The sequence below is a fragment of the Peromyscus maniculatus genome, chromosome 23, assembly GCF_049852395.1.
Source record: "Peromyscus maniculatus bairdii isolate BWxNUB_F1_BW_parent chromosome 23, HU_Pman_BW_mat_3.1, whole genome shotgun sequence".
Taxonomy (NCBI): domain Eukaryota; kingdom Metazoa; phylum Chordata; class Mammalia; order Rodentia; family Cricetidae; genus Peromyscus; species Peromyscus maniculatus.
The window spans coordinates 38,423,150-38,447,596 of record NC_134874.1 but is presented as its reverse complement, the minus strand read 5'-3'; the positions used below and the strand labels follow the sequence as shown (position 1 = coordinate 38,447,596).

The 24,447-nt window shown below is 41.8% G+C and overlaps 1 protein-coding gene across 1 annotated transcript in view; it reads right to left on the bottom strand.

Moving 5' to 3' along the window:
• The window catches only part of Usp42 (ubiquitin specific peptidase 42), a 120,935-nt gene that overhangs the window by 65,231 nt on the left and 31,257 nt on the right, over positions 1–24,447 (bottom strand). The window contains exons 5-10 of the mRNA XM_076561329.1: positions 18,877–19,038; positions 17,459–17,621; positions 10,188–10,349; positions 8,761–8,923; positions 3,245–3,537; positions 1,815–1,977 (exon numbers count right to left, since the gene is read on the bottom strand). The gene's annotated coding sequence lies outside the window, so the exon portion shown is untranslated. The remainder of the gene's footprint in view (positions 1–1,814; positions 1,978–3,244; positions 3,538–8,760; positions 8,924–10,187; positions 10,350–17,458; positions 17,622–18,876; positions 19,039–24,447) is intronic.

Below are 24,447 nucleotides of genomic sequence, written 5' to 3'. Positions count from 1 at the left end.
AATTCCAGAATATAGATCTAAAAGTCAAAAGTATTTTCAAGGCTATATTGAAATATAGCATGGTAGAAAGCAATTGGTTGTTTAGCGTAGGTTGTTTGTGGGACTCCTAACAATGGGAATGTGGATATCTCTGACTCTTACTTGCTCTTGGGACCCTTTTCCTCCTACTGGTCCTACTTTGCCTCACCCAGCCTTGTTAGGGGAGTTGTGCCTGGTCTTATTACATCTTAAGATGACATTTTAGGTTGATATACCTGGGAAACCTGACCTTTCTGAAGGCAAAGGATTAACAGTGGATCTGGGGAAGAGAGGAGGTGGGGGACGGGAATGGTAGAAGAAGAGAGAAGAAAGGCTGCCATCAAAATATATTGTACCAGAGAAGAATTTTTTTAAAAGAACGGGAATAATAGAAAAAAGAGGAAATGTTAATTAAATAATACTTTATTGTAATAAAACTATTATATACAAAAAAGTAAGTATATTCCAGCAGATGTTTGTCTGAATCATGATATTAATCTATCTATGTGTTGTTTCTATTCTCTGTTCATTATAATACAGGGGGCATTTATATTTCAAAGATCTTGGGGGCCAGCACCATGGTTCAGTGAATTGAAGGTGTTTGCTGCCTAGCCTGAACACTACATTCAAAATCCAGGAGTCAAATTGGGAAATGGAAAGTGACACCCATATCTTGTCTTCTACATGGCCAGGTGCACCATTCCATACTAATAAGGACACATGCATGTGTGCACATAAACACATATCAACACACACACACACACACACACACACACACACACACACACACACACACACACAAATACAGAAAAGAGAGGATGTTAACATCAAGGAATATACTGTATTGGAACGGCACATTCCTGGCATGTATATGAAGCCATGAAACCATAGGGGTGCCTCCCTCTGTACCACACAAAGAGCAAATGGTAGTTTAGGCCTTTTAACTCTAGAGACTTCCAGCTAGATGGAGCTGGATCTGGGTTTTAATTACATTCTTGGAAACACTGTCATTCGTTGGACCCCTGAGTGACAACAGGCCATTAAAGGCTCTCCCTGGGATTCTCTGCTCCTTCTGATTCATTTTAGTCTTTATATGTGTGCATGAGTGTAATATAAAAGAGAGAGAGAAGAGTAAATAGAGAGACACTGTACACAATACATGCCAGTGGCCTCTGTGGAGGCTACTGGATGCTCAGGTGTTGGTCTGCAACTTCTCCCTTTCTGGGGGCAGGGTCTCAAGTCATCCTCTGCTCAGAGCTGGCTAGCTGGTCCAGGAACTTCAAGCTTGTTGCCTAGCTCTGCCTACCATCTTACTACAGCCATGATAGGAGTCCTGAGGTGTTTGCCTTCAGCTCTTATATGTGTTCTTGGGACCCAAAGAGAGGTCCACATGCTCCTTATCACTGGGAAAGCATCACATCATCTCCTCTGAACTCTCCATACCATTGTTTGACTGTACAGGATATCCTGGACCATTTGATTTTTCCCAGAATGATCAGCAACAATGTAATATACCTCGAGAGACTCCTGAGTACTGGGGTAACATGCTCACAACACTCCATGCCACTTTTCCTCCTATGGCTACTTGATCTAACCAGGGGCCTTTGTGGTTAATCCCCTCTCTAGGTGGGATTTGGGAAAATATGTGCAACATCCATCCAAGGATGCTTCAGGTCCCACCAGGGTCTCTAGTCTTTAACATTCTACACCCTACACCTTCACCTACTGCCGTGCTGGTGTCTCAGACAGGGTCTACAAGGCTACAGGACAGAAGATAAGCCTTGATTCTAACTCACCTCAAGCAATAGGTGGAATAACTTCAGAGGCTTTGGAGAATTCTCCAGCAGGGGAGCACCAATGGGTGTGGGGCAGGGCCAGAAGTGGACTTGACCCAGAGGGTCAGTGGTCCTGGGACCTGTCTTCGTAGGTCCCTACTGGCCAGGCACACTGGTGAGTGTCCTAAGAGCAAAGATGAGGGGCTGTCATTAAGAGAGTAAATTAGGGCTGGTTGAGGGGTTCAGTGGACACAGGCCTATGCTGCCAGTCCAAGGACTAGAGTGAACTATCCAGATCCTCAGGACCCACATGGGAGGAGAGAAATGACACCCACAAGTTGTCCTCAGACCCATGCCCGTGTGTGATGGTATACCGTGGCTGGGTGTACAACTCACAAATACATGTGATACAAATACGTTTAATAAAGGCATGTGCATGGTTCATAGGAAATAGAGTCAGTTTGCTGAGTGCCAGTTTCGCATGCAGGAAGCCATCGGTTCCCTCATCACCCCTGAAAGCCACGTGATAACTCAGGCCAGTGATCCTGGCTCTCCCAAGGCTGGAGGCAGCTGACAGAGCAGTTGAAAGTCCTCCTTGGTGAGACAGTGAGTCCCTACAGTGAGCCATCTGACATGTTTTTGTAAAACCATGAAGTGCCATTAGAGGCTCTCCTTCAGAATGTCCACTTACTCTGCTTCATGTCATTGTTTGCACTTCCCTCTCTGTCTCCTGTAGACTGGACACACACACACACACTGGCCTGTGAGCAGGCTCAACATGTCTCTTGCAAGTATTTGGAGTGAACCAGGCATCATAGGATGTGGTCCTAGCCTTCAACCTTTTTGAAACTGTGCCTTTTCTCCATTGTGCTCCCCCAGCCTGCAGCCCTATGAATTTCTGAACTCTTTGTATCAGCTCTTGCTCCCAATGGCCACAGAAATCCCTTGAGTATGACCTATGCTACTCCCTCAATTTTGCCTGTATTGTTGGGCCTCAAACTCAGATCCTCTGCTGGCTGGCAAGATCTTACCCAATAAGCCATCTCCTCAGCACTCTTTCTCCTCCACTGCCGAGGGTCCTGGCCAGCCTGGGGCATCTTAGGTTTCCCAGGCTCATCTCTAAACAGTAAGTTATGTGAGCCTCCTGAGTGGTGGTATCTCAGGCCACCACCCCCTTAAGCACATAATCTTTAGCCCTCATCCTTGACTTCCACTCCTCTTGGTCCATCCAGGACTTCTCCCCTTGCCTAGCACAGGAAGTACTCATTCTATGACTGGAGTCTGTGATTGCAGACCCATCTTCCTTCCAAGTCTTCTCCACTCCCCTCCCAGGACTGTGGGGTCTCTAGCATCCACCTCCAGCATCTGCAACTGCAGACTCCTAGAGCTGTCTAGGCATGAGTCGGAGGTGGGGGCCATGGTGCAGATGATAATTCAAGTATCCCACTCACCTCAAGAAATAGGGGGATAGCTTCAGAGACTTGTGAAGTCTCCTCCTCCTGCAAATGAGCTCCAATGGTGGGGGTCCGGTAATGGACTTGACCCAGAGGGTCAGAGGTCCTAGGACCTGTTGGCCTAGGTCCTTACTGGCCGGGCGTACCAATGAGCCTCCTAGGAGAAAGATGCAGGATTGTCATCAGAAAGTATATTCCGGAGAGCCCACCAGCTGATTGGACAAAGAGTGAATCTTTGTTCTCATAGCCAAACATACCAGCCTCTAGGCTTTGTGCCCAGGTACACAATCCTGCACCCCCACACCATCACCCATTGCAGTCCCAGTTTCAGGCCAGCAGACACATCTCCTGCAGACAGGTTGGAATACCAGCATCCCCCACCAACCTGTAACCTACAAGCTCCACTCCTCCCAAAGCCACCCACGCTCTGAGACTGCAGCTTCTCCCTGGGACAGACCACCACACTAAGAGCTGCTCCCAGAAACATAAAGTCCATCAGCACCAATTGGAACAAGATCCCCAATAAAACCAAGAGCTCCCATTGGACCAAGAGTATTGATCAGACCAAGGGAGGCTCCCTCAGACACATAAACCACTACCACTGAGTGGAGAAAGAGATGAGCAGATGCCAGTGCAAAAATACAGTCAACAACATAAAGATCAATATGGCACCATTAAAAACTAGTGGTCTACATCAGCAAGACCTGAACATCCCAACACAGAAGAAGCAGAAGATATTGAACTTAAATAAGAAGATGATAGCAGCCTTTAGGGACAAAATGAAAAATTCCCTTAAAGAATTCGAGGAAAAGACAAATAATAAATTGGAGGAAATCAATGAATCCCTTAAAGAAACCCAAGAAAAAAACAAAGAGGCAAAGGAAACAGTTCAAAATTTGAAAAGTGAAATAGAGACAATAAAGAAGATGCAAATTCAGAGAATGCTGGAAGTGAAAAATCTGAGTAAATGAACAGGAACGACAGGTTTAGGCATAACCAACAGAATGTAAGAGAGGAAGAGAGAATCTCTGGTGGTAAAGATATGGTAGAGGAAATAGATTTGTCAGTTAAAGAAAACATTAAAGCCAACAAGGTCATAACACAAAACATCCAGGAAATTTGGGAAACCATTAAAAGACCAAATCTAATAAAAATAGGGATAGATGAAGGAGAAGAATACCAACTCAAAGGCACAGAAAATATATTCAACAAAACCACAGTAGAAAACTTTGCCAACCTAAAGAAGGAAATGCTATGAAGATACAAGAAGCTTACAGAACACCAAATAGACTGGATCAAAAAAAGTCCCCTTGCCATAATAACAAACTATTAAACATATGAAGAAAAAATGTTAAGAGCTGTAAAGGAAAAAGGCCAAGTAACATATGAAGACAGACGCATCAGAATAGAACCTGTTCTCAAAAAAGATTCTGAAAGCCAGAAGGTTCAGGACAGATGTTATGCAGACACTAAGAGACCATGGATGCCAACCCAAACTATTATACCCAGCAAAACTCTCAATCACCATAGACAGAGTAAACAAAATATTCCATGATAAAACTAGATTAAAACAATACCTATCCACAAATCTAGCCCTACAAAAGCACTAGAAGGAAAAATCCAACCTAAGGAAGTTAAATACACCCATAAAAACACAGGCAATAGATAACCCCACACCATCAAATACAAAGAAGGGAAACACACAACACTACCACCAAAAGATAACAGGAAATAACAATATTAGACATTAATATCCCTTAATATCAATGGTCTCAATTTGCCTATCAAAAGGCACAGGCTAAGAGATTGGATATAAAATGAGGATACATCATTCTGTTGCATACAAGAAACACACCTCAAGTTCAGAGACAGACACTACCTCAGAGTAAAAGGCTGGAAAAAAACTTTCCATTCAAATGGACTTAAGAAGCAAGCTATAGCTATCCCAATATCTAACAAAATAGACTTCAAACTAAAATAAATCAAATGAGATCAGGAAGGACATTACATATTTATCACAGGGAAAATCACCAAGATGAAGTCTCAATTCTGAACATTTATGCCCCAAATACAAGAACACACACATATGTAAAAGATACATTACTAAAGCTTAAATCATACATCAAACCCCACACACTAGTAGTGGGAGACTTCAACACCCCACTCTCATCACTGGACAGATCTGCCAGAATGAAACTTAACAGAGAAACAAGGGACTTATCTGATGTTATGACTCAAATGGACTTAATAGATATCTACAGAATATTCTACCCGAACATAAGCAAATATAACTTCTTCTCAGCACCCCATGGAACATTCTCTAAAACAGACCACATACTTGGTCACTAAGCAAATCTCAACAAATACAAAAAACTTGGAATAACCTCCTGTATTTTATTGGACCACCATGGCTTAAAGGTACATTTCAACAACAACAACAAAAAAATTACAGAAAGCCTAAAATCTCATGGAAAATGAATAATACCCAGCTGAATCATCAATAGGTCAAGGAATAAAGAAAGAAACAAATTAAAGATTTCCTAGAATTCAATAAAAATGAAGGTACAACATACCTAAAATTATGGGACACTATGAAAGCAGTGCTAAGAGGAAAATTCATAGCACTAAAGGCCAAAAAAAAAAAAAGGAAGATGGAGAAATCTCACACTAGAGAATGAGAACATAAGGGAAGTTGGAAACAGCGACAGAGTAGGAGAGAAAGGAGAGAGATACCATGATAAAGGAAGACAACATGATAATAGGGAAAAGTGCTAGGGAAGTTCCCAGTAATCCACAAGGTTGACCCCACCTTAGACCACAGTCAATAGTGGAGAGATTGCCTGAACTGGCCTATTCTAGTAATCAGATTAGTGATTACCCTAACTGGCATCATAGAGCCTTCATCCAGTAACTGATGGAAGCAGATACAGAAATCCACAGCCAGGCACCAGGCCGAGCTCCAGAAGTCCAATCAATGAGAGAGAGTAGGGATTCTATGAGCAGGAGACATTGAGAGGATGATGGGAAAGCATACAGAGATGGCCAGCCAAACTAGTGGAAACTCATTAACCATTAGCTGTGGAGTCCCCATGGGACTGGACTAGACTCTCTGGATAGGTGAGATAGTTTTTAGCTTGAACTGTTTAGGGCCCCCCAGGCAGTGGAATTGAGATCCATTTCTGGTGCATGAGCGGCCTTTTTGGAACACAAAGCCTATGGTAGGAAACCTTACACAGCCTTGGTGCAAGAGGGAGGAGCTTGGACCTGCCCCAACTGAATGTACCAGGATCTGCTGAGTCCCCATGGGAGACCTTGCCTTGGAGGAAGTGGGAATGGGGGGTGGGTTGAGAGGGAAGGCACTGGGGTGGGAGGAGGGAGGAGAGGGGGATCTGTAGTTGGTCTATACAATGAAAGGAAATTTTCTTAATAATAAAAAAAGAAAAAATCTGCCAAGAAACAAGTGAAGCCAAAGCTGGGCATTTATAATTAAGAAAAATAAAATATTAGTGTAAATTCACATGACAAATGAAAATTAAGATATAAAAATGATCTTTGAGAAACTCAGAACCACAAAAGTAAAACAATCCTTCATTAGAGTAACAAGCATAAATTTATATTACAAAAAAAATAGAATCATATACAAAATATGGAAAGAAACAGAATAAGAATAAAATTCCCAGAATATAGATCTAAAAGTCAAAAGTATTTTCAAGGCTATATTGAAATATAGCATGGTAGAAAGTAATTGGTTGTTTAGCGTAGGTTGTTTGTGGGACTCCTAACAATGGGAATGTGGGTATCTCTGACTCTTACTTGCTCCTGTGACCCTTTTCCTCCCACTGGTCCTACTTTGCCTCACCCAGCCTTGATATGGGAGTTTGTGCCTGGTCTTATTACATCTTAAGATGACACCTTAGGTTGATATCCCTGGGAAACCTGTACTTTTCTGAAGGCAAAGGATTAACAGTGGATCTGGGAAAGAGAGGAGGTGGGAGGGGCAGAATGGGAGGAGAGGAGAGAAGAAAGGCTGCCATCAAAGAGTATAGTACCAGAGAAGAATTTTTTATAAAGAACGGGAAAAATAAAAAAGAGGAAATGTTAATGAAATAATACTTTTTTATAATAAAACTATTATATGCAAAAAAGAAAATATATTCCGGCAAGTGTTTGTCTGAGTCATGATATTAATCTACCTATGTGATGTTTCTATTCCTGTGTTCATTATAATACAGAGGCCATATATATTTCAAAAGATCTTGGGCGCCAGCAATATGGCACAGGGTATTGAGGTGTTTGTTGCCATGCCTGAACACTACATTGAAAATACAGGAGTCAAATAGAGAGATGGAAACTGACACCCACATCTTGTTTTCTGACATGCCCAAGGGCCCCATTCCATGCTAATCAGGGCACAAGCACGTGTGCACATAAAAACATACTAACACCAACACCAACACCAACACACACACACACACACACACACACACACACACACACACACACACACACACACACAAATACAGAAAAGAGAGGATGTTACCATTAAGGAATATACTGGATTGGAATGGCTCATTCCTGGCATATATATGAAGCCATGAAACCATAGGGGTGCCTTCCTCTGTACCACGCAAAGAGCAAATGGTAGTTTAGGTCTTTTAACTCTAGAGACTTCCAGCTAGATGGAGCTGGATCCGGGTTTTAATTACATTCCTGAAGACACTGTAATTCCTTGGACCTGAGTGACAACAGGCCATTAAAGGCTCTCCCTGGGATTCTCTGCTCCTTCTGATTCATTTTAGTCTTTATATGTGTGCATGAGTGTAAGATAAAAGAGAGAGAGAAGGGTAAATAGAGACACACTGTACGAAATAAATGCCAGTGGCCTTTGTGGAGACTACTGGATGTCAGGTGTTGGTCTGCAACTTCTCCCTTTCTGGGGGCAGGGTCTCAAGTCATCCTCTGCTCAGAGCTGGCTAGCTGGTCCAGGAACTTCAAGCTTGTTGCCTAGCTCTGCCTACCATCTTACTACAGCCATGATAGGAGTCCTGAGGTGTTTGCCTTCAGCTCTGATATGTGTTCTTGGGACCCAAAGAGAGGTCCACATGCTCCTTATCACTGGGAAAGCATCACATCATCTCCTCTGAACTCTCCATACCACTGTTTTGAGTGTACAGGATATCCTGGACCATTCTCTCTTTCCCAGAATGATCAGCAACAACGTAATATACCTCGAGAGACTCCTGAGTACTGGGGTTACATGCTCACACCACTCCATGCTATGTTTCCTCCTTTGGCCACTTGATCTAACCAGGGGCTCTCGTGATTAATCCCCTCTCTAGGTGATATATGGGAAAATATGTGCAACATTCATCCAAGGATGCTTCAAGTGCCACCAGGGGCTGTTAAGGTCTTTAACATTCTACCTCCTACACCTTCACCCTAGTGCCCTGCAGGTGTCTCAGACAGGGGCTACAAGGCTACAGGACAGAAGATAAGCCATGTTTCTAACTCACCTCAAGCAATAGGGGGAGTAATTTGGGAGGCCTTGGAGAATTCTCCAGCAAGGGGGCTCCAATGGGTGTGGGGCAGGGCCAGAAGTGGACTTGACCCAGAGGGTCAGTGGTCCTGGGACCTGTCTTCGTAGGTCGCTACTGGCTAGGCACACTGGCGAGTGTCCTAAGAGCAAAGATGAGGGACTGTCATTAAGAGAGTAAATTAGGGCTGGTTGAGGGGTTCAGTGGACACAGGCCTATGTGCCAGTCCAAGGACTGGAGTGAACTATCCATTCCTCAGGACCCACGTGGGAGGAGAGAAATGACACCCACAAGTTGTCCTCAGACCCATGCCCGTGTGTGATGCTATACCGTGGCTGGGTGTACAAGTCACACAATCCATGTGATACAAATACTTTTAATAAAGGCATGTGTATGGTTAATAGGGAATAGATTCAGTTGGCTGAGTGCCAGTCTCCCATGCAGGAAGCCATAGGTTCCCTCGTCAGCAATGAAAGCCACGTGATAACTCAGGCCAGTGATCCTAGCTCTCCCAAGGCTGGAGGCAGCTGACAGAGCAGTTGAAAGTCCTCCTTGGTGAGACAGTGAGTCCCTACAGTGAGCCATCCAACGGGATTTATAAAACCATGAAGTGCCATCAGAGGCTCTCCTTCAGAATGTCCACTTACTCTGATTCATGTCACTGTTTGCACTTCCCTCTGTGTCTCCTGTAGACTGGACACACACACACTGGCCTGTGAGCAGGCTCAACATGTCTCTTGCAAGTATTTGGAGGGAACCAGGCATCATAGGATGTGGTCCCAGCCTTCCACCTTTTTGAAACAATGCCTTTTCTCTATTGTGCTCCCCCAGCCTGCTGCCCTATGAATTTCTGGATTCTTTGTATCAGCTCTGCCTCCCAGGTGCCCACAGAAAGCCCTGGAGTATGACCTATGCTACTCCCTCAATTTTCCCTGTATTGTTGGGCCTCAAACTCAGATCCTCTGCTGGTTGGAAGGGTCTTACCCAATAAGCCATCTCCTCAGCACTCTTTCTCCTCCATTACCGAAGGTCCAGGCCAGCCTGGGACATCTTATGTTTCCCAGGCTCATCTCTAAACAGTAAATTATCGTGAGCTTCCTGAGTGGTGGCATCTCAGGCCACCACCCCCTTAAGCACATGATCTTTGGTTCTCATCCTTGACTTCCAATCCTCTTGATCCTTCCCAAGTCTTCTGCATGTGCCTAGCACAGAAAGCACTCCTTCTATGACTGGGGTCTGTGACTGTATACCCATCTTCCTTCCAAGTCTTCTCCGGTCCCCTCCCAGGGCTGTAAGGTCTCTACAATCCACCTCCAGCATCTGCAACTGCAGACTCCTAGAGCTGTCTAGGCATGAGTCAGAGGTGGGGGCCATGGTACAGATGATAATTCAAGTATCCAACTCACCTCAAGAAATAGGGGGGATAGCTTCAGAGACTTGTGGAAGTCTCCTTCTCCTGCAAATGAGCTCCAATGGTGGGGGTCCGGTAATGGACTTGACCCAGAGGGTCAGAGGTCCTAGGACCTGATGGCCTAGGTCCTTACTAACCAGGCGTACCAATGAGCCTCCTAGGAGAAAGATGTAGGATTGTTATGAAGAGAGTATATTCCGGAGAACCCACCAGCTGATTGGACTAAGTGGTGAGTCTTTGTGCTCATAGATAAACATCCCAGCCTCTTGGCTTTGGGCCCAGGTACACAACCCTGCACCCCCACACCATCACCCATTGGAGTCCCAGTTTCAGGCCAGCAGACACATCTCCTGCAGACAGGTTGGAATACGACCATCCCCCACCAGATCCTGTAACCTAGAAGCCCCACCCCTCCCAAAGCCACCCACCCTCTGAGACTGCAGCTGCTCCCTGGGACAGAGGCCACCAGACTAAGAGCTGCTCCCAGAGACATAGTGTCCATCAGCACCAATGGGACCAAGATGCCCAAATAAACCAAGAGCTCCCATTGAACCAAGTGTATTGTTCAGACCAAGAGAGGCTCCCTCAGACACAGAAACCACATCCACTGAGTGGAGGAAAAGATGAGTAGATGCCAGTGCAAAAATACATTCAACAACATGAAGACCAATGTGGCACCATTAGAACCTAGTGGTTCTACATCAGCAAGACCTGAACATCCCAACACAGAAGAAGCAGAAGATATTGAACTTAAAAATGACATTTAGAAGATAGTGGCCTTTAGAGATGAAATGAAAAATTCCCTTATAGAATTCGAGGAAAAGACAAACAATAAATTGGAGGAAATCAATGAATCCCTTAAAGAAATCCAAGAAAAAAACAAACAGTTGAAGGAAACAGTTCAATATTTGAAAACTCAAATAGAGACAATAAAGAAGATGCAAATTCAGAGAATGCTGGAAGTGAAAAATCTGAGTAAGTGAACAGGAACCAGTAGCCATAACCAACAGAATGCAAGAGATGAAGTGAGAATCTCTGGTGGTGAGGATAACATAGAGGAAATAGATTTGTCAGTCAAAGAAAACACTAAATCCAAAAAAGTCATAACACAAAACATCCAAGAAATTTGGGAAAACATTAAAAGACCAAATGTAAGAAAAATAGGGATAGTTGAAGGAGAATTCGAACTCAAAGTCACAGAAAATATATTCAACAAAATCACAGAAGAAAACTTTCCCAACCTAAAGAAGCAAATGCCTATGAAGATACAAGAAGCTAACAGAAAACCAAATAGACTGGATAAAAAAAAAAGTGCCCATGCCATAATAACAAGCTACTAAACATATAGAATTAAGAAAAAATGTTAAGATCTATAAAGAAAAAGGCCAAGTACATATAAAGACAGACACATAACAATAGCAACTGATATCAAAGGAGACTCTGAAAGCCAGAGGGGTCAAGAGAGATGTTATGCAGACACTAAGAGACCAGGGGTGCCAACCCAAACTATTATATCCAGCAAAACTCTCAATATCCATAGACAGAGTAAACAAAATATTCCATGATAAAACTAGATTAAAACAATACCTACCCACAAATCCAGCCCTACAGAAAGCAGTAGAAGGAAAAAATCCAACCTAAGTAAGATAAATACACCCATGAAAACACAGGCAATAGATAACCCCACACCATCAAATACAAAGAAGGGAAACACACAACACTATCACCAAAAGATAACAGGAAAAAGCAATACTGGACATTAATATCCCTTAATATCAATGGTCTCAATTTGCCTATAAAAAGACACAGGCTAAGAGAGTGAATATAAAATGAGGATATATCATTGTGTTCCATACAAGAAACACACCTCAACTTCAGAGACACACAATACCTCAGAGTAAAAGGCTGGAAAAAGAATTTCCATTCAAATGGACTTAAGAAGCAAGCTATAGCTATCCTAATATCTAACAAAATAGACTTCAAACTAAAATAAATCAAAAGAGATCAGGAAGGATATTACATATTTTTCACAGGGAAAATCAACAAGATGAAGTCTTAACTCTTAACATTTATGCCGCAAATACAAGGACACCAACATATGTAAAAGATACATTACTAAAGCTTAAATCATACATCAAACCCACACACTAGTAGTGGGAGACTTCAACACCCCATTCTCACCTTGAACAGATCTGCCAGAATGAAACTTAACAGAGAAACAAGGGACTTAACTGATGTTATGACTCAAATGGACTTAATAGATAAATACAGGATATTCTACCCGAAATTAAACAAATATAACTTCTTCTCAGCACCCCATGGAACATTCTCTAAAATAGACCACATTGTTGGTCACTAAGCAAATCTCAAGAGATACAAAAATTTAGAATAAGCTCCTGTATTTTATTGGACCATCATGGCTTAAAGGTACATTTCAACAACAACAACAACAAAAATACAGAAAGCCTAAAATCTCATGGAAAATGAATAATACCCAGCTGAATCATCAATGGGTCAATGAATAAAGAAAGAAAGAAATTAAAGATTTCCTAGAATTGAATGAAAATGAAGGTACAACATACCTAAAATTATGGGACACTATGAAAGCAGTGCTAAGAGGAAAATTCATAGCACTAAAGGCCAAAAAAAAAAAAAGAAGATGGAGAAATCTCACACTTGAGACTTAACAGCACACTTAAAAGCTCTAGAACAAGAGGAAGCAAACTCGCCTTGGAGGAATAGATGCCAAGAAATAATCAAATTGAGGGCTGAAATCAGTAAAATAGAAACAAAGATAACAATACAAAGAATCAATGAAACAAAGAGTTGGTTCTTTGAGAAAAAAATCAACAAGATAGACAAGCTCTTATCCAAATTAACCAAAAGGCAGAGAGAGAGAGAGAGCAAATTAAATCAGAAATGAAAAGGGAGACATAACAACAGACAATGAAGACATATAGAAATTATCAGGTCATGCTGTACGCCATAATATTGGAAAATCTTAAAGAAATGGACAATTTGCTGGATAGGTACCACATAGCAAAGTTAAACCAAGACCATATAAATTATTTAAATAGACCAATTACCCATAAGGAAATAGAAACAGTCATTAAATGTCTGTCAACCAAAAAAAAAAAAAAAAAACAAAAGCCCAGGACCAGAGGTTTCAGTGCAGAATTTTACCAGATATTCAAAGAAGAGCTTTTCCCAATACTCTCCAAATTGTTCCACACAATAGAAACAGAAGGAATATTACCAAACTTTTTATGAGGCTACAGTTACTCTGATACACAAAACACACAAAGATGCAATAAAGAAAGAAAATTACAGACCAATTGCACTCGTGAACATTGATGCAAAAATATTCAATAAAATATTGGCAAACCACATCCAAGAACACATAAAAAAATTATCCACCATAGCCAAGTAGGCTTCATCTCAGGGATGCAAGGATGATTCAACATACAAAAATCTGTCAATATAATAAACCATAGAAAAAAACTGAAAGAAAAAAAACACATGATCTTCTCATTAGATGCTGAAGAAGCCCTTGACAAAATACAACACCCCTTCATGATTAAGCTCCTAGAGAGATGAGGAACACAAAAAATCTAAACATAAAGGCAATTTACAGCAAGCCCACAGCCAATATCAAATTAAATGGAGAGAAAGTCCTCCATTCCACTAAAAGGAATTCCATTAAAATCAGGAACAAGACAAGGCTTTCCACTCTCCTGGTATTTACTCAATATAATGCTTCAAGTTCTACCTAGAGCAATAAGACAACAAAAGGAGATCAACGGGATAGGAATTAGAAAGGGAGAAGTCAAACTTTCTCTATTTGCAGACAATATGATAGTATACCTAAGTGATCTCAAAAATTCTACCAAGAAACTTATACAGCCACTTTGGAAATCAATAAGTCTGTTTTTCTGAAAATAGGGAATCAATCTACCTGAAGACCTAGTTATACCACTCTTGGGCATATACTCAAGGAATGCTCAATCATACCACAAGGACACATGCTCAACTATGTTCATAGCAGCATTATTTGTAATAGCCAGAACATGGAAATTACATAGATGTTCCTCAACTGAACAATGCATAAAGAAAATGTGGCACATATACACAATGAAGTACTCTCAGCATTAAAAAAACATTGGTATCATAAATTTACAGGCAAATGGATGGAACTAGAAAATAACATCCTGAGTCAGAAGGACAAACATGGTATGTACTCACTCATAAGTGGATACTAGATGTAAAGCAAAGGATAAACAGACTACAACCCACAGCCCCAGAGAAGCTAGCTAACAAGGAGGACCCTAAGAGGGAAGCATAGATCGCCCAGTGAAGGAGAAATTGATGAGATTTCCATGAGGAAACTGGGGGTATTGGGTTAATGACAGGCTAGGGATGGGGAATGAGAACATAAGGGAAGTTGGAAACAGCGACAGAGTAGGAGAGAAAGGAGAGAGATACCATGATAAAGGAAGACACCATGGTAATAGGGAGAAGTGCTAGGGAAGTCCCCAGGAATCCACAAGGATGACCCCACCTTAGACTACTGTCAATAGTGGAGAGATTGCCTGAACTGGCCTATTCTGGTAATCAGATTAGTGATTACCCTAACTGGCATCATAGAGCCTTCATCCAGTAACTGATGGAAGCAGATACAGAAATCCACAGCCAGGCACCAGGCCGAGCTCCAGAAGTCCAATCAATGAGAGAGAGTAGGGATTCTATGAGCAGGAGACATTGAGAGGATGATGGGAAAGCATACAGAGATGGCCAGCCAAACTAGTGGAAACTCATTAACCATTAGCTGTGGAGTCCCCATGGGACTGGACTAGACTCTCTGGATAGGTGAGATAGTTTTTAGCTTGAACTGTTTAGGGCCCCCCAGGCAGTGGAATTGAGATCCATTTCTGGTGCATGAGCGGCCTTTTTGGAACACAAAGCCTATGGTAGGAAACCTTACACAGCCTTGGTGCAAGAGGGAGGAGCTTGGACCTGCCCCAACTGAATGTACCAGGATCTGCTGAGTCCCCATGGGAGACCTTGCCTTGGAGGAAGTGGGAATGGGGGGTGGGTTGAGAGGGAAGGCACTGGGGTGGGAGGAGGGAGGAGAGGGGGATCTGTAGTTGGTCTATACAATGAAAGGAAATTTTCTTAATAATAAAAAAAGAAAAAATCTGCCAAGAAACAAGTGAAGCCAAAGCTGGGCATTTATAATTAAGAAAAATAAAATATTAGTGTAAATTCACATGACAAATGAAAATTAAGATATAAAAATGATCTTTGAGAAACTCAGAACCACAAAAGTAAAACAATCCTTCATTAGAGTAACAAGCATAAATTTATATTACAAAAAAAATAGAATCATATACAAAATATGGAAAGAAACAGAATAAGAATAAAATTCCCAGAATATAGATCTAAAAGTCAAAAGTATTTTCAAGGCTATATTGAAATATAGCATGGTAGAAAGTAATTGGTTGTTTAGCGTAGGTTGTTTGTGGGACTCCTAACAATGGGAATGTGGGTATCTCTGACTCTTACTTGCTCCTGTGACCCTTTTCCTCCCACTGGTCCTACTTTGCCTCACCCAGCCTTGATATGGGAGTTTGTGCCTGGTCTTATTACATCTTAAGATGACACCTTAGGTTGATATCCCTGGGAAACCTGTACTTTTCTGAAGGCAAAGGATTAACAGTGGATCTGGGAAAGAGAGGAGGTGGGAGGGGCAGAATGGGAGGAGAGGAGAGAAGAAAGGCTGCCATCAAAGAGTATAGTACCAGAGAAGAATTTTTTATAAAGAACGGGAAAAATAAAAAAGAGGAAATGTTAATGAAATAATACTTTTTTATAATAAAACTATTATATGCAAAAAAGAAAATATATTCCGGCAAGTGTTTGTCTGAGTCATGATATTAATCTACCTATGTGATGTTTCTATTCCTGTGTTCATTATAATACAGAGGCCATATATATTTCAAAAGATCTTGGGCGCCAGCAATATGGCACAGGGTATTGAGGTGTTTGTTGCCATGCCTGAACACTACATTGAAAATACAGGAGTCAAATAGAGAGATGGAAACTGACACCCACATCTTGTTTTCTGACATGCCCAAGGGCCCCATTCCATGCTAATCAGGGCACAAGCACGTGTGCACATAAAAACATACTAACACCAACACCAACACCAACACCAACACACACACACACACACACACACACACACACACACACACACACACACACACACAAATACAGAAAAGAGAGGATGTTACCATTAAGGAATATACTGGATTGGAATGGCTCATTCCTGGCATATATATGAAGCCATGAAACCATAGGGGTGCCTTCCTCTGTACCACGCAAAGAGCAAATGGTAGTTTAGGTCTTTTAACTCTAGAGACTTCCAGCTAGATGGAGCTGGATCCGGGTTTTAATTACATTCCTGAAGACACTGTAATTCCTTGGACCTGAGTGACAACAGGCCATTAAAGGCTCTCCCTGGGATTCTCTGCTCCTTCTGATTCATTTTAGTCTTTATATGTGTGCATGAGTGTAAGATAAAAGAGAGAGAGAAGGGTAAATAGAGACACACTGTACGAAATAAATGCCAGTGGCCTTTGTGGAGACTACTGGATGTCAGGTGTTGGTCTGCAACTTCTCCCTTTCTGGGGGCAGGGTCTCAAGTCATCCTCTGCTCAGAGCTGGCTAGCTGGTCCAGGAACTTCAAGCTTGTTGCCTAGCTCTGCCTACCATCTTACTACAGCCATGATAGGAGTCCTGAGGTGTTTGCCTTCAGCTCTGATATGTGTTCTTGGGACCCAAAGAGAGGTCCACATGCTCCTTATCACTGGGAAAGCATCACATCATCTCCTCTGAACTCTCCATACCACTGTTTTGAGTGTACAGGATATCCTGGACCATTCTCTCTTTCCCAGAATGATCAGCAACAACGTAATATACCTCGAGAGACTCCTGAGTACTGGGGTTACATGCTCACACCACTCCATGCTATGTTTCCTCCTTTGGCCACTTGATCTAACCAGGGGCCTTTGTGGTTAATCCCCTCTCTAGGTGGGATATGGGAAAATATGTGCAACATTCATCCAAGGATGCTTCAGGTGCCACCAGGGGCTGTTAAGGTCTTTAACATTCTACCTCCTACACCTTCACCCTAGTGCCCTGCAGGTGTCTCAGACAGGAGCTACAAGGCTACAGGACAGAAGATAAGCCATGTTTCTAACTCACCTCAAGCAATAGGGGGAGTAATTTGGGAGGCCTTGGAGAATTCTCCAGCAGGGGGGCTCCAATGGGTGTGGGGCAGGGCCAGAAGTGGACTTGACCCAGAGGGTCAGTGGTCCTGGGACCTGTCTTCGTAGGTCACTACTGGCCAGGCACACTGGTGAGTGTCCTAAGAGCAAAGATGAGGGACTGTCATTAAGAGAGTAAATTAGGGCTGGATGACGGTTTCAGTGGACACAGGCTATTACTGCCAGTCCAAGGACTGGAGTGAACTATCCAGATCCTCAGGACCCACATGGGAGGAGAGAAATGACACCCACAAGTTGTCCTCAGACCCATGCCCGTGTGTGATGGTATACCGTGGCTGGGTGTACAAGTCACACAATCCATGTGATACAAATACTTTTAAAAAAGGCATGTGTATGGTTAATAGGGAATAGATTCAGTTGGCTGAGTGCCAGTCTCCCATGCAGGAAGCCATAGGTTCCCTCGTCAGCACCGAAAGCCACGTGATAACTCAGGCCAGTGATCCTAGCTCTCCCAAGGCTGGAGGCAGCTGACAGAGCAGTTGAAAGTCCTCATTGGTGAGACAGTGAGTCCCTACAGTGAGCCATCCAAAAACCATGAGGTGCCATCAGAGGCTCTCCTTCAGAATGTCCACTTACTCTGATTCATGTCATTGTTTGCACTTCCCTCTGTGTCTCCTGTAGACTGGACACACACACACTGGCCTGTGAGCAGGCTCAACATGTCTCTTGCAAGTATTTGGAGGGAACCAGGCATCATAGGATGTGGTCCCAGCCTTCCACCTTTTTGAAACAGTGCCTTTTCTCCATTGTGCTCCCCCAGCCTGCTGCCCTATGAATTTCTGGATTCTTTGTATCAGCTCTGCCTCCCAGGTGCCCACAGAAAGCCCTGGAGTATGACCTATGCTACTCCCTCAATTTTGCCTGTATTGTTGGGCCTCAAACTCAGATCCTCTGCTGGTTGGAAGGGTCTTACCCAATAAGCCATCTCCTCAGCACTCTTTCTCCTCCATTACCGAAGGTCCAGGCCAGCCTGGGACATCTTATGTTTCCCAGGCTCATCTCTAAACAGTAAATTATCGTGAGCTTCCTGAGTGGTGGCATCTCAGGCCACCACCCCCTTAAGCACATGATCTTTGGTTCTCATCCTTGACTTCCAATCCTCTTGATCCTTCCCAAGTCTTCTGCATGTGCCTAGCACAGAAAGCACTCCTTCTATGACTGGGGTCTGTGACTGTATACCCATCTTCCTTCCAAGTCTTCTCCGGTCCCCTCCCAGGGCTGTAAGGTCTCTACAATCCACCTCCAGCATCTGCAACTGCAGACCCCTAGAGCTGTCTAGGCATGAGTCAGAGGTGGGGGCCATGGTACAGATGATAATTCAAGTATCCAACTCACCTCAAGAAATAGGGGGGATAGCTTCAGAGACTTGTGGAAGTCTCCTTCTCCTGCAAATGAGCTCCAATGGTGGGGGTCCGGTAATGGACTTGACCCAGAGGGTCAGAGGTCCTAGGACCTGATGGCCTAGGTCCTTACTAACCGGGCGTACCAATGAGCCTCCTAGGAGAAAGATGTAGGATTGTTATGAAGAGAGTATATTCCGGAGAACCCACCAGCTGATTGGACTAAGTGGTGAGTCTTTGTGCTCATAGATAAACATCCCAGCCTCTTGGCTTTGGGCCCAGGTACACAACCCTGCACCCCCACACCATCACCCATTGGAGTCCCAGTTTCAGGCCAGCAGACACATCTCCTGCAGACAGGTTGGAATACGACCATCCCCCACCAGATCCTGTAACCTAGAAGCCCCACCCCTCCCAAAGCCACCCACCCTCTGAGACTGCAGCTGCTCCCTGGGACAGAGGCCACCAGACTAAGAGCTGCTCCCAGAGACATAGAGTCCATCAGCACCAATGGGACCAAGATGCCCGAATAAACCAAGAGCTCCCATTGAACCAAGTGTATTGTTCAGACCAAGAGAGGCTCCCTCAGACACAGAAACCACATCCACTGAGTGGAGGAAAAGATGAGTAGATGCCAGTGCAAAAATACATTCAACAACATGAAGACCAATGTGGCACCATTAGAACCTAGTGGTTCTACATCAGCAAGACCTGAACATCCCAACACAGAAGAAGCAGAAGATATTGAACTTAAAAATGACATTAAGAAGATGATAGTGGCCTTTAGAGATGAAATGAAAAATTCCCTTATAGAATTCGAGGAAAAGACAAACAATAAATTGGAGGAAATCAATGAATCCCTTAAAGAAATCCAAGAAAAAAACAAACAGTTGAAGGAAACAGTTCAATATTTGAAAACTCAAATAGAGACAATAAAGAAGATGCAAATTCAGAGAATGCTGGAAGTGAAAAATCTGAGTAAGTGAACAGGAACCAGTAGCCATAACCAACAGAATGCAAGAGATGAAGTGAGAATCTCTGGTGGTGAGGATAACATAGAGGAAATAGATTTGTCAGTCAAAGAAAACACTAAATCCAAAAAAGTCATAACACAAAACATCCAAGAAATTTGGGAAAACATTAAAAGACCAAATGTAAGAAAAATAGGGATAGTTGAAGGAGAATTCCAACTCAAAGTCACAGAAAATATATTCAACAAAATCACAGAAGAAAACTTTCCCAACCTAAAGAAGCAAATGCCTATGAAGATACAAGAAGCTAACAGAAAACCAAATAGACTGGATAAAAAAAAAAGTGCCCATGCCATAATAACAAGCTACTAAACATATAGAATTAAGAAAAAATGTTAAGATCTATAAAGAAAAAGGCCAAGTACATATAAAGACAGACACATAACAATAGCAACTGATATCAAAGGAGACTCTGAAAGCCAGAGGGGTCAAGAGAGATGTTATGCAGACACTAAGAGACCAGGGGTGCCAACCCAAACTATTATATCCAGCAAAACTCTCAATATCCATAGACAGAGTAAACAAAATATTCCATGATAAAACTAGATTAAAACAATACCTATCCACAAATCCAGCCCTACAGAAAGCAGTAGAAGGAAAAAATCCAACCTAAGTAAGATAAATACACCCATGAAAACACAGGCAATAGATAACCCCACACCATCAAATACAAAGAAGGGAAACACACAACACTATCACCAAAAGATAACAGGAAAAAGCAATACTGGACATTAATATCCCTTAATATCAATGGTCTCAATTTGCCTATAAAAAGACACAGGCTAAGAGAGTGAATATAAAATGAGGATATATCATTGTGTTCCATACAAGAAACACACCTCAACTTCAGAGACACACAATACCTCAGAGTAAAAGGCTGGAAAAAGAATTTCCATTCAAATGGACTTAAGAAGCAAGCTATAGCTATCCTAATATCTAACAAAATAGACTTCAAACTAAAATAAATCAAAAGAGATCAGGAAGGATATTACATATTTTTCACAGGGAAAATCAACAAGATGAAGTCTTAACTCTTAACATTTATGCCGCAAATACAAGGACACCAACATATGTAAAAGATACATTACTAAAGCTTAAATCATACATCAAACCCACACACTAGTAGTGGGAGACTTCAACACCCCATTCTCACCTTGAACAGATCTGCCAGAATGAAACTTAACAGAGAAACAAGGGACTTAACTGATGTTATGACTCAAATGGACTTAATAGATAAATACAGGATATTCTACCCGAAATTAAACAAATATAACTTCTTCTCAGCACCCCATGGAACATTCTCTAAAATAGACCACATTCTTGGTCACTAAGCAAATCTCAAGAGATACAAAAATTTAGAATAAGCTCCTGTATTTTATTGGACCATCATGGCTTAAAGGTACATTTCAACAACAACAACAACAAAAATACAGAAAGCCTAAAATCTCATGGAAAATGAATAATACCCAGCTGAATCATCAATGGGTCAATGAATAAAGAAAGAAAGAAATTAAAGATTTCCTAGAATTGAATGAAAATGAAGGTACAACATATCTAAAATTATGGGACACTATGAAAGCAGTGCTAAGAGGAAAATTCATAGCACTAAAGGCCAAAAAAAAAAAAAAAAGAAGATGGAGAAATCTCACACTTGAGACTTAACAGCACACTTAAAAGCTCTAGAACAAGAGGAAGCAAACTCGCCTTGGAGGAATAGATGCCAAGAAATAATCAAATTGAGGGCTGAAATCAGTAAAATAGAAACAAAGATAACAATACAAAGAATCAATGAAACAAAGAGTTGGTTCTTTGAGAAAAAAATCAACAAGATAGACAAGCTCTTATCCAAATTAACCAAAAGGCAGAGAGAGAGAGAGAGAGCAAATTAAATCAGAAATGAAAAGGGAGACATAACAACAGACAATGAAGACATATGGAAATTATCAGGTCATGCTGTACGCCATAATATTGGAAAATCTTAAAGAAATGGACAATTTGCTGGATAGGTACCACATAGCAAAGTTAAACCAAGACCATATAAATTATTTAAATAGACCAATTACCCATAAGGAAATAGAAACAGTCATTAAATGTCTGTCAACCAAAAAAAAAAAAAAAAAAAAAAAACAAAAGCCCAGGACCAGAGGTTTCAGTGCAGAATTTTACCAGATATTCAAAGAAGAGCTTTTCCCAATACTCTCCAAATTGTTCCACACAATAGAAACAGAAGGAATATTACCAAACTTTTTATGAGGCTACAGTTACTCTGATACACAAAACACACAAAGATGCAATAAAGAAAGAAAATTACAGACCAATTGCACTCGTGAACATTGATGCAAAAATATTCAATAAAATATTGGCAAACCACATCCAAGAACACATAAAAAAATTATCCACCATGGCCAAGTAGGCTTCATCTCAGGGATGCAAGGATGATTCAACATACAAAAATCTGTCAATATAATAAACCATAGAAAAAAACTGAAAGAAAAAAAACACATGATCTTCTCATTAGATGCTGAAGAAGCCCTTGACAAAATACAACACCCCTTCATGATTAAGCTCCTAGAGAGATGAGGAACACAAAAAATCTAAACATAAAGGCAATTTACAGCAAGCCCACAGCCAATATCAAATTAAATGGAGAGAAAGTCCTCCATTCCACTAAAAGGAATTCCATTAAAATCAGGAACAAGACAAGGCTTTCCACTCTCCTGGTATTTACTCAATATAATGCTTCAAGTTCTACCTAGAGCAATAAGACAACAAAAGGAGATCAACGGGATAGGAATTAGAAAGGGAGAAGTCAAACTTTCTCTATTTGCAGACAATATGATAGTATACCTAAGTGATCTCAAAAATTCTACCAAGAAACTTATACAGCCACTTTGGAAATCAATAAGTCTGTTTTTCTGAAAATAGGGAATCAATCTACCTGAAGACCTAGTTATACCACTCTTGGGCATATACTCAAGGAATGCTCAATCATACAATAAGGACACATGCTCAACTATGTTCATAGCAGCATTATTTGTAATAGCCAGAACATGGAAATTACATAGATGTTCCTCAACTGAACAATGCATAAAGAAAATGTGGCACATATACACAATGAAGTACTCTCAGCATTAAAAAAACATTGGTATCATAAATTTACAGGCAAATGGATGGAACTAGAAAATAACATCCTGAGTCAGAAGGACAAACATGGTATGTACTCACTCATAAGTGGATACTAGATGTAAAGCAAAGGATAAACAGACTACAACCCACAGCCCCAGAGAAGCTAGCTAACAAGGAGGACCCTAAGAGGGAAGCATAGATCGCCCAGTGAAGGAGAAATTGATGAGATTTCCATGAGGAAACTGGGGGTATTGGGTTAATGACAGGCTAGGGATGGGGAATGAGAACATAAGGGAAGTTGGAAACAGCGACAGAGTAGGAGAGAAAGGAGAGAGATACCATGATAAAGGAAGACACCATGATAATAGGGAAAAGTGCTAGGGAAGTCCCCAGTAATCCACAAGGATGACCCCACCTTAGACTACTGGCAATAGTGGAGAGAGTGCCTGAACTGGCCTATTCTGGTAATCAGATTAGTGATTACCCTAACTGGCATCATAGAGCCTTCATCCAGTAACTGATGGAAGCAGATACAGAAATCCACAGCCAGGCACCAGGCCGAACTCCAGAATTCCAATCAATGAGAGAGAGGAGGGATTCTATGAGCAGGAGATATTGAGAGTATAATGGGAAAGCATACAGAGATGCTCACCCAAACTAGTGGAAACTCATAAACTGTGGACCATTAGTTGTTGAACCCCATGGGACTGGACTAGACTCTCTGGATAGGTGAGATAGTTGTTTAGCTTGAACTGTTTAGGGTCCTCCAGGCAGTAGGATTGGGATCCATTCCTGGTGCATGAGTGGGTTTTTTGGAGCCCAGAGCCTATGGTAGGAACCTTACACAGCCTTGGTGCAAGGGTGAGGAGCTTGGACCTGCCCCAACTGAATGTACCAGGATCTGCTGAGTCCCCATGGAAGACCTTGGCTTGGAGGAAGTGGGAATGGGGGGTGGATTCAGGGAGAAGGCTCTGGGGTGGGAGGAGGGAGGAGAGGGAGATCTGTAATTGGTATGTACAAAGAATAGAAATTTTCTTAATAATAAAAAAAAGAAAAATCTGGCAAGAAACAAGCCAAGCCAAAGCGGGGCATTAATAATTTAAAAAAATGAAAAATAAATGTAAATTCACATGACAAATGAAAATTAAGATATAAAAATCATCTTTGAGAAACTCAGAACCATAAAATTAAAACAAACCTTCAATAGAGTAATAAGCATACAATTTACATTACAGAAAATAGAATCATATACAAAATATGGAAAGAAACAGAATGAGAGTAAAATTCCTGAATATAGAGCTAAAAGTCAAAAGAATTTTCAAGGCTATATTGAAATATAGCATGGTATAAAGCAAAGCCAGCACTTTGTAATTGGTTGTTTAGTGTTGGTTGTTTGTGGGACTCCTAAT